This window comes from Chiloscyllium plagiosum, unplaced genomic scaffold (assembly GCF_037043375.1).
Source record: "Chiloscyllium plagiosum isolate Xiang-an unplaced genomic scaffold, Cpla_swu_hap1 HiC_scaffold_48, whole genome shotgun sequence".
NCBI classification, from domain to species: Eukaryota; Metazoa; Chordata; class Chondrichthyes; order Orectolobiformes; family Hemiscylliidae; genus Chiloscyllium; species Chiloscyllium plagiosum.
This window is the reverse complement of record NW_028270186.1, coordinates 32211341-32222101: the sequence shown is the minus strand read 5'-3', so window position 1 is coordinate 32222101 and position 10761 is coordinate 32211341. Positions and strand designations below refer to the sequence as shown.

General features: G+C 42.1%; 1 non-coding gene across 1 annotated transcript; it reads right to left on the bottom strand.

Moving 5' to 3' along the window:
• Nucleotides 1–1204: 1204 nt before the first annotated feature.
• trnas-gcu (transfer RNA serine (anticodon GCU)) lies at nt 1205–1286 on the bottom strand. Its single transcript has one exon. It is a non-coding gene; the product is annotated as a tRNA-Ser (tRNA).
• Between the last annotated feature and the right edge of the window lie 9475 nt (nt 1287–10761).

The following is a 10761-nucleotide window of genomic DNA, read 5'->3' as shown; positions in this document are numbered from 1 at the left end:
GGAACTCCCATTCCTGGCAGATCACACACCTCTATACCATCACAGAAATATTGCCCACTGAGCATTTCCACCACTGCAGCCATTGGTGGGAAATCCACATCATGAGAACCTAATATTAATTTTAGTCACCACAGAATCATTATTTCCAAAAGTCATTCTTTCTTAAACCTTATTTAGCATGTGCATATTGCAGTCAATCCGAAGATAGATAATGGTGCTAATTGATGTATTCTCAATAAAAATTACATCCTATTTTTCATGTTGAGTAATTGCGACTTCGCAAGGAAAATGTTTGTAATGAAATCACACTTTTATTCCAGGTAAGGGAATGTGGTTTGCATTATTTAAAATAAACTTGTTCACTGTGTAAAATGATCAAATTGGTCTCAGTTTCAAAACAAAATTGGTTACGTTGTCATCCATCTGAAATGTGGTGCCTTATTCTTTCAACCACACGGGTATTATAACGAAACGTCTGTTAATGACATGCGTATGAAGACACTTTAAATCATTTTTCATGATTATGCTGCATGAATCTGCGGTTATTGATGCACAGTTTAGGTTCAGTCCCTAAAGTTAATATGCTGACTTCTCCAGTTTTTCATAGTTCAATGTGATGCATCCAGTGTGTGTATAACGAGAGGGAGCTCGCTTCCCACATCTTGTGTTTGGGCCTTATGTCCAGCACTCCTCAATGGCGAGAGCAAGGGGCGAGGGCGAGGGAGAGACCAATTTGTAAGTCTTTCCGTGCCCATGCACAGCACCCACATTGGCAATTCTCTACTGTGCATTTACAGCTAGTTCTCGGTGCCCCTACACCCACGCCCTGCTCCTTTTGAAATATCTCCATTATTTTGTGCTCTTCTCACCAAGATGAATCACTTCTACTCAACCTGGTCCAGATTTCATTTGACAAAACACTCATTAAGAATCCCACTGCATAAACATGCCCCTCACATCTCTTGTTATTTGGTTTTCCTGGATCTCTTTCATATGATAAAAGGTCACAGCAGCTTGACTTGAAAAAGAAAGTCGCGTTCCTTTTCAATATCCCAATGCAATTTGCATTTCAATGCAGTTTAGGCAACAGAACCAAATTATTCTTTGAGATTTTATAATAGCGTCGATGCATACAAACTGACATGGCAGTTTCAATTTCAGTAAGACAGCTGTGATCATCCAAAAATAGCAACATTGAAAACACCGACGAGAGTGGGACTCGAACCCACGCGTGCAGAGCATAATGGATTAGCAGCCCATCGCCTTAACCTCTCGGCCACCTCGTCATACAAACCTAAGCACCTATAATCTTATCAATAAGTGAATTGCATAAATTATGCAGAGCAGCAGAATTTCTCCCTTGTTTTGGTGAAATGATAAATAGCACAGTACCGTTCCAAGACTATGGTCTGACCTCTGGGTTGTGGGGCAAGCGCATTCCCACTGTGACACTCTGCTCACAGTGGTCTGAACAAAAATGAAGAAATGACTATGTAACAAGGTCTGTTGAATTATGTGAAGATTTGAAGTCAATGGAATGAAGAATCCGAGACAGCAGGAGGTGTTCATTCAAGAAAGAGTTGGATAGAGCTCTTAAGGATAGTGGAATAAAGGGTTATGTGGATAAGGCAGGAACAGGATACTGATTGAGGATGATCAGCCATGATCATAATGAATGGTGGTGCTGGCTCGAAGGGCAGAATTGCCTACTCCTGCACCTATTGTCTATTGTCTATTAAATTGCCTGTGAGGAATTGTTTGCCAGACTGGAGGAGAGTGCATAGTGCTCAATGTCATTATTCGGAACACCTTTCTCCCACTCAGATATGTTTGACACGCACCTGTGTACAGAACAGACAATTTCAAAATCCTAAATAAGGCTAAACTGACAATTGAATTCAACAATGCAAAAACCTTGATCTGCATCATTTTCCTGGGCCGTGCGACACCAAGTCACTGTATGATCACAGCAACACAGTGAGCAAGTGTCAGAAGGAAAATGAGTGCAGTGCCAGAGCGCATGCTGGGAGCAGCAGTTGACACACGGGGAAGTGCATTTCCCACAACAGGAACACTTCCCAACAGCGGACTGCGGTGGAAGAGATTCAGAGGGGCTTTACACTTAGGAATTTGATGGCAAATGTCGAAATTGTATATTTCAACAATCTACCCATCTTTGCAAAGAGTAGCTCACCACTTTCCTCACTCGGGGTCAGAACCACTGGTGAAGATGATCCTATAATCCCCGTTACTAGCCATGGAATCAGAGAAATTCGGTTTCCCAAACGTTAAGATAAAACCAGGAATGTGGAGGTAAGCATTAATGTGTTGCTCTTGTGCTGCAGGTGACCAGTGCACGGTATCTCTGTGCCAGTATAGTGGGCTGTACTGTGCCGAAGTTTTACGTTTGAGCATCACATGGAGCAGCTTCAATTTGTCGTCGTGTTGAGGGGTACGGATAAAAGATGCTATTGAGCAAAGCCAAGTTTATGGGAAGATACCCGTGTTTGTGGATTGAGAAACGACCTTTTCTGGATAATGACTCCTTGATCAACAAACATAGTGCAAGTATTTAAAACGTGAAGAGACATGTGTGGAGAAAGAGCCGAAGGTGATTTTTCAGCAGATGGATAGCGTTTCCCATGTGCACTGCGTTAAATTCCGGGAAAATAGATGTTGAACTGGTTTCATGTTACACAGTTTGTTGCAAACTCACAAAGGTTGTTGCAATAATAAAAAAAAGAAATCACATAGGACCGTTTGAATATTGTATTGAATTGAATTTTGGTCTGAGCATATTTTATCTTCAATGGCGTGGTGCAGAGAAGTACAGAGGGTTAACAACACAAAAGGACAGAGTCTTCTTGGTGGATTTCTTGGGTGGAGTTAAGAATGTATGAAATATACATAACATCATGTGAATGTGGTCAAATCTTTAAAGTAGGTGTTGCGTCTCCAAGTGACGATTCAATTCCGACTCATTAGGATATAACTTCTCTCTGCAGTTATTTTAAGACATCAGCTCCATTTGCAGAGTTTCACCTTGAATAATACGTCACACCTTACCAATCCATGAACATTTTATATTCAATCTTATTCAGTTGTACGTGTTCATGAAATGTCTTTGTTTCCGAACTCAACTACACTGACTTTCTCTCAATGGTAAATTCCCTCCTTGTATGTTTGCTCGTGTATCTTTTAAAACACTATGAAATCAGCTTCTATGCTTTATTCACGATTTAAATAACTCTATTGAGTGGAAGAAACTCTCATCCAAACCTTTCTTAATCATTCACTAATGGTTTTGAAGCTCTAACTAAAGTTATTGTTCCACTCGAAAGAGGGAATTTCCCTGATTTAGTCATTCAAACCTCACGTTATGTGAAAATCTCATTTGTTTACATAAAAACTTGTGTGTTTCTACTCCAGTATTCCCAAATCTCGTGAGTAACTCATTCATTCTTTCTATCATCCCGATTAAACCTTTTTCTATCCTTTCTGATATTTTTATGTCTCAGTAAACAACACCACTTGGCATGCTAATATCTTGCTATCCAGGGAATAGCGTCTGTGCCCTTTCTAACTTCTTTACATGATTTTGGTGGAGAATGAGGACAAGGATTACACACAATGCTCCCACTGAGGGTGACCTAAAGATTTTACAGTTACACTATGAACTCTGCTTTTTAAATATGACTTCTCTATCTATAAACTCCAATAAGGTAAATTTTATCTATCCAATTCATGAACATCGTCTCCATGGAGACGAAAATTATCTATCACTCCCTTTATTCTTCCACGGAATGTTCGGAAGGTTTGTAAGGCCAACATCTCTAATCTTTATAGAGGGAGTGCGAACCAATCAGTTTTATGATTGGATTCATCCAATACTACCCTCTGCTGGCCTGCCCACGCCATCTGCATCAGTGTCACAGTTTTTGGCTCTGTGCAGATAGCAAATCCTTTGCTGTGAATCTCTCAAATTACACGTCCGTTTGATTTCTTCAAATAATATCTTTGGAAACACAGAGCAGTTTTGTCTGATACTAAGCGATATTGTCCCTGCGTCATTGTCAACACTACCAGGCCTTTTTTGGGGAATTTTCAATACTTTTCCACGTAATATGTAAGCATTGCAAGTCACAGAATCAGAAATCAATTCATGTCATCTGCTGACAAAATGGTTCACTCGGAGGTGAGCATTTCCATTCTGACGATCCCAAGTATATTTGCAACTATCCATCTACCAGCATTGTGTGTGTGTGTGTGTGTGGTTGGACGCGGGGTGAAGCGGGCGGGAAGATGTGTGTGTCAGTTTGGATGGTGCTGTGAGCTGCTGCCTTCTCTCCCACTCAGACTGAATAATCGAAGGTTATCACCCTCTGCCACCATCACTGCAGTAGGGTGTGGTGGCCAGTTAAGAGAGAGATTGTGTCATTTTAAGCACCACAGAGACTGCCAGACCTGCAACCACACGCAGACACTCACAGAGAAAAATACAGACACACACATACAGGGGGTGGGGGGAGGTGGATATCGACCAGTCCACTACCCAGCTTCGCACTTTCTATCCTATTCCGAGGTGTTTCTCCTGGAATAGGAGACGGGGAAGGATTCAGTGAGGGTGGGAGTGGGTGACACGACTGTTAGTGCTGGTGCAGGTGTGTGGGGGGAGGGGGGGGGGTTGGGTGGGTGAGATGGTGACGTGTCCAAAGGGAGTTCTTCAAGAGTGTTATATCCATGCAGTGCTATTAGTGAAGGAGATATAGTAGAGAGGAAAAAAGAGAGAAAGGGAAGGTGCTGCATGCAGCAGTGAGAGTGGTGGAGCATACGTCTTGTTCCGGGGTAGATGTTATGACAGATATACAGTGACTGTGAGGGAGTAGAGAAAATACGGTGACCTTATCCTGACAGAGTGGGGAAGGTAATTGATTCTTGTCCTGTATTGCTGGACATTTCTTCAGACGGCAGATACTGCTCTGAGCTCAGACCATGATTGGTGGGTCTGGTAGTGTGGCTCCCCTTTTGGGGAGAGAATTTCCCTCTCTGTACGCGCCAATCCACCAGGATATGTGGGCCCCAGTCGACAAACTGTGGTATAATTTCCCCTTCTCTGCCATGTTCAGGATAAACTATGGAGGGCAGCTCCAACCTGAGAAAGCAAAACCATGTGCCAATTGGCTTTTAAAGATGGCACCAATGCCAGGGGTCGTGGAGTATCGGGGGCATCTGGGCGATGGTGAGAACCTCCAGCCATGATGAATGGGAGAATCGGGCTGGCATTGAATAAGAGGGACTCCATGGGGTGAGGTGGGTAATTAATGAGGTGAGTTTGATAAGATAGCATCATTTAGCTCAGCCTCATGCAGACAATCCCTCTGTCCTACTCAATGAAAATGTCAAAGTCGGTTGGGATATATATTCGCAGAGAAATTGGTCAGTTGTGAAGTGAGAAGCCTTCAAAAATGTGATGTCAGGAGTAAAGAGAGATATGTCCCTCTTAGGTTGAAGGGTAAGGCTGGTACGTGTAAGGAATGCTGGAGAAATGGAGAAATTGAGGTTCTGGTCACGGATAAGAGGGAAGAATATGTCAGTTATAGATAGCAGGAATTGAGGGATTTTTTCTTAATGCATTCACGGGATGAGGGCGTCCCTGGCTAGGCAAACATCCATTACCCATCCCTAATTGCCTAGAGAGCAGTTAACAGTCAACCACATTGCTGTGGGTCTGGAGTCAAATGTAGGCCACACCAGGTAAGCATGGCAGTTTACTTCCTTAAAGGGTATCAGTGAACCAGATGGATTTTTTCGACAATTGGAATGGTTATCATTAGTTTCTTAATTCCTGACTTAATGTGAATCAATAGAAGAGTCTGAAGGCAACAATAGTATACTTAAGAGGGAAAGTGCGAGCGTAAAAAAAGGGGACATGTGATAGCTTTGGCTTCTTCAACTACGTCAAGGACAAAAGAGTAACTGTGGAAAGAATACGACATCCTTCAACATCAGCAAGCCTGCCCATATGCAGAACCACAGGAAATGGGGGAAATACTGAACGAATATTTTGTATCAGTATTTACTGTGGAGGAGGATATGGAAGCTAAATAATTTGGGAAATAAGTAATGACATCTTGGAAAGTGTCTGTATCACAGAGGAGCTGCTGGAGGTCTCAAAACATGCAAAGGAAGGAAAATGTCCTGACTTTTATGAGATGTACGCTAGATCTCTGTGAGAAGCTAGGAAAGTGATTGCTGGGCCTCGTGCTATCATCAATAGCCACAGGTAAAGTGCCGGAAGACTGGAAGTTGGCTAACGTGGTGCCATAACTTATGGAATTTAAGAAGGGTAATAGGGAAAAGCAGTGAGTATGACGTCAGTGGTGGGTAAATTGTTGGAGGGGATTATGAGGCATAGGATTATCACTCACTTTGAAAGGTAACGACGGATTAGGGATAATCAACATGGCTTTGTGCAAGCAACGTTGTGTCTCACTGACTTGACTGAGATTTTTTTGAAGAAGTGACTAAAAAGATTAATTGAGGTAGAGAGATATACATTGTCGATATGGACATCAGTAAGGTGTTGAACAACATTGTGCATGGTCATCTGTTTAACAAGGTTGGTTCATATGAAATACATGGAAAACTAGCCATTTGGATACAAAATTGACTCAAAGGTCCAGACAGAGGGTGGTGGTAGAGGTTGCAATATCCTGGCAGAGGTTTGCAGTGCTCCCCATGCTGTGCAGATAGGCCGGTTTACGGAGGTATCCACTAGCACGGCCTGCACAGCTCTCCATTTTGGCCGTTAACTTACCCCAATTTAAGATATCTGGGCTGGTTCTGTGAAGCAGATTTATAATTTGAGGCAATAGACCAATTCAGCTGATCGAGCAATGTATTTATTCAATGTTTGCATTCTTGTGATTGGGCCCACCGTTGTCTCACTTATCCAGTTAATACAATCCCTCCATCTCCTTATCCATATTTTCACCAATTTATCAATTAATTAATTATTTGTTGTTTTTTTTCTGCGTCTTTCCCGAGCATTGGCTTTGGACTCCCTCGTGTATCGAGTGATGGCATAGTGAAGCTCAGAAACATTGAAATAGTGTGTATCAGGCTGTTGTTCACTTCTCAATGTGTCCCATGTGATACTCCATGGGCAAGGGTGTTCCAGGAGCTTTGATTCACGTGTTTGAATCTTGGTATGCGCCTTCTCATGGAATGCCTCTGTTTGTCCCTCTCAGTTGATGGTGGGGTCAGTAACGCAAGGAAGATCCTTAAGTATAATTGCAAAGGACAAGGCATCTAACTTGTAGCTGAGGGGACTCTGACTGCCTCCTGTTAGTGGAGGGACTGGGGATTGTTTGCGAGAAGTTGTGCTGTAAGCTGCTTCAGACATTCCAGGAGACCAGAGGATTTGGTGTCCCAACTCGGGACGTAGCACGGAACTATAGTAACAGCATCTGGGTCTGTAACATGAACAACAAATGGAGCAGAGGCTGCAGAGAGAGGAAGCTCTCAAAACCATGGAGTGAGTGTGTGTGGGGAAAGGGACCAGCCATATCTGTTTGTGTCTTAGCCTGGACAAGCACACCCTCTCACTCTCCCCGTTACATACACTGATGCACATTCTCCCTCTCTGCACCTCACACACACTCACACTCCCCCCTCTCATATTTCCCACACGCACTCCACTCTGTCTCACACACACATGCACACACAACCACTCTCTCTCCCTCCCACACTCACACCCACACTCCACCTCACTGTCTCTGACACACAGACAATGTCTCTCTCTCCCCCTTCACACAGACACGCCCCTCTCTCACACATATGCACACGCACACACACGAATGCACATATAAATCTGTGGGTTGAATTTACATTTTCCCATTTGTATTTGCAAATGCATTTTATTTTGTTCCAAAACATACAATTTGTAGACATTCAGTCAATGTGTTATTTTGCAAATCGTACTTTGTAAATAAAACCAGTCTAACTCCAGGTCAAGACACAGACAGAGTCCAAACAAGTCGTCAAGCTTAGAATACATTGTCTGACCGCACGTGTTACTTCATTTACATCGATAATACCTGAAGGTATCTCCAGGCAGTGACTTGAAATAAATTCGGCAATTTTCATATTAACCAATCAAACTCGCACCTCCATTCTAACTGATTTAGTATTTAAGAGCCATCTTATGTGTGTGTACAATTCATGTGCATGAGTTGTACAACCCTTTGATCTTTTCCTTATATCTTCTGTGTTTAAGGTCTTCCTGTCGCTTACACCTGATGAAGGAGCAGCATAATGAAACCTTCTGTTTACAAATAAACCCATTGGACTCTAATGGGTTTCATTTCATTTTTGACCTTGTCCAACCCAGTCCAAATCAAACGGCTCCATATCATGACTTTTACTGGTTAGCTAATCCTCTCCCCTAGCAAGTAAATTGTTCCTAATCCCAAGTGTTTTGGTCTTGCATAATAATCTTTTGCGACACGTTACGCACTGATGTCTGGAAGTCCAGATATAATACATCTATAGAACCCCCATTATCCACCTTGCTTGTTACGTTTTTTTTTAAAGAAAGTTAGTCAAATCATTCAAACATGATTTATCCTTCATAAAACTATGTTGACTGTGCTGGATTGTGGCTTGACTTTGAAAATGTCCTGTTATTAATTCTGTCATAACGCATCCTAACAATTTGTCTTCAATCTCGATAATTTTCTCACCACTTATCATTCCCGAGTGAAGCTGGTTATTCGAAGTTCTTCCCTTTCTATAACCATTATGTTCCGTTTCACAATTCCTGTGTAACAGGCACAAGGCTGTAAAAGATCTGTTCCAATTGCTGCGTAAGAGACATGTGGTGGCTGATTGGACTCGTTCTGTTCCTGCTTTACACACTCGCTGAGCGGAATGTCCTCCCGGTGTTCATACATTATAGTCTCAATGGACTTGCATGTTCTGCTTCTGTTCCTGACCAAGCCGTTCAAGATCTCAATGTTCTCCTCCTGTCGTTCAATCACAGTTTTGGGGACTCATGGAATCTCCCTGCTCAAAAATGCCACTTTTCAAGGGCTGAAATATGCAGGCAAGTTTTGTTGTCCACATTGGGTAGCTCAGTGGTTAGAACTGCTGTCTCATTGCACCAGCGATACTAGTTCAATTTCAGTCCCCAGTTTCCTCCCACAGTCCCAAGATATGCAGGTTTGGTGGATTGGCCAAGCTAAATTACCCATAATATCCGGGGATGTGGAAGCTAGGCGCATCAGTCATGGAAAATGCCAGGTTATAAAGATTGAGTGGGGTGGGTGGTGGGGATTGGATGGGATGATCTTCGGAGTATCAGTGTGTTGTCGATGGGTCAAATGGTCTGCTTCCACTCTGGAGAGATTCGATGATTAACACCTTTGTTGCAGAAGTCAGTTGAGGGAACAATCTTTGAGTTATGTACAATATTCTTTCCTCAGTGAGGAGATTAAATCTGTACACACGACTGCAGATGTGATCTCACGAAGATCCTGTACAGCAGCAGTAGCACTTTACCAGCCTGCTATAAGGTTCCCACCCAGGTTAGAGCAGTCTCAGGTTGCTGGAAGATCATTGTCCTTCCCTACGACACCAGTATAACGGGTGATCTGGAGAAAATCTTACAATGCCGCTTGAGAAGAACGGGTAAGAGGTGATGAGATAATATCCATGTTGAGATATGCCTCGCCAAGCATCTCGCCTGAATCTACCATTAACCTCGCCAGAGCCCACGTCACTCAGATTCCACAGAATCTATTGAGGTGATCTTAGAAACAGCAAGGAGAAGCAAACATTCATGAGAGTTACGTATCAAATTGAAAGCTGCAATACAAATGTTGGCTATGTTATAAAACAGGAAATTAGACATACATGTTTGTGGGTACTGCTGTAATAATAGGCAGCTTCAAGTTACATCTAACCAATGTTTACCCAAGTGAATGTTAATGTTGAGTGTGTATGAACCGGGTTGCTTTAGTAGCATGTTGAGCACTGGGCTGTTGATCAGGAAATTTTGGAATTGGTGTTGTGTGATCAGAAGAGCAAATCGAATACTTTGCTCTTGAGGATAGTTGGGGAATAGTGATCTTAATATATTGAATTTTACATGACGTCTGAATGCAAGCAGTTCTTTTTCTTATATTACGGGTATATACCTGAGTCGGGCAAGACATTAAGATACAAGAGTAAAGTTGGCTTTAGTGAATTTGGAAAGTACATTAAAATGACTAAATGAAAGACAGGCAATATCTGTTATTTACAGAAGCACTGTAAAGTCTGTAATGTACATATATCCCTCCAAGGCATAATTAGCAAAAGTCAAAGGTGACTCAACGATGGTGAACAAAAGAATTTAAAAATTACATTAGATCGAAGAAAGTGCCTTAGAAAAGGGTCGTATATTGTGCATTCATTGAACTTTTGGACACAACAAAAGAGGACTGATAAACTGATAAGTAAAGTATAAAGAGAACAGCAATACAAAGTAACCCGAAACAAAAAGACTGACGAAAAACCTCTATGAATATTTGAAAGGAAAATAAAAACAAGGTCAAATGTGGAACAGTGAATGTGTGGGCAGGATAATTTATTGTGAGAACAGAAAAATGATAGGGAAACTAAACAGTTATTTTATATCTGCCTTCATGCAGGAGGGTCCAGAATATCTCACAGAAATACCAAGTGACCATGGGACTTGTGTAACTAAAGACTAAAATC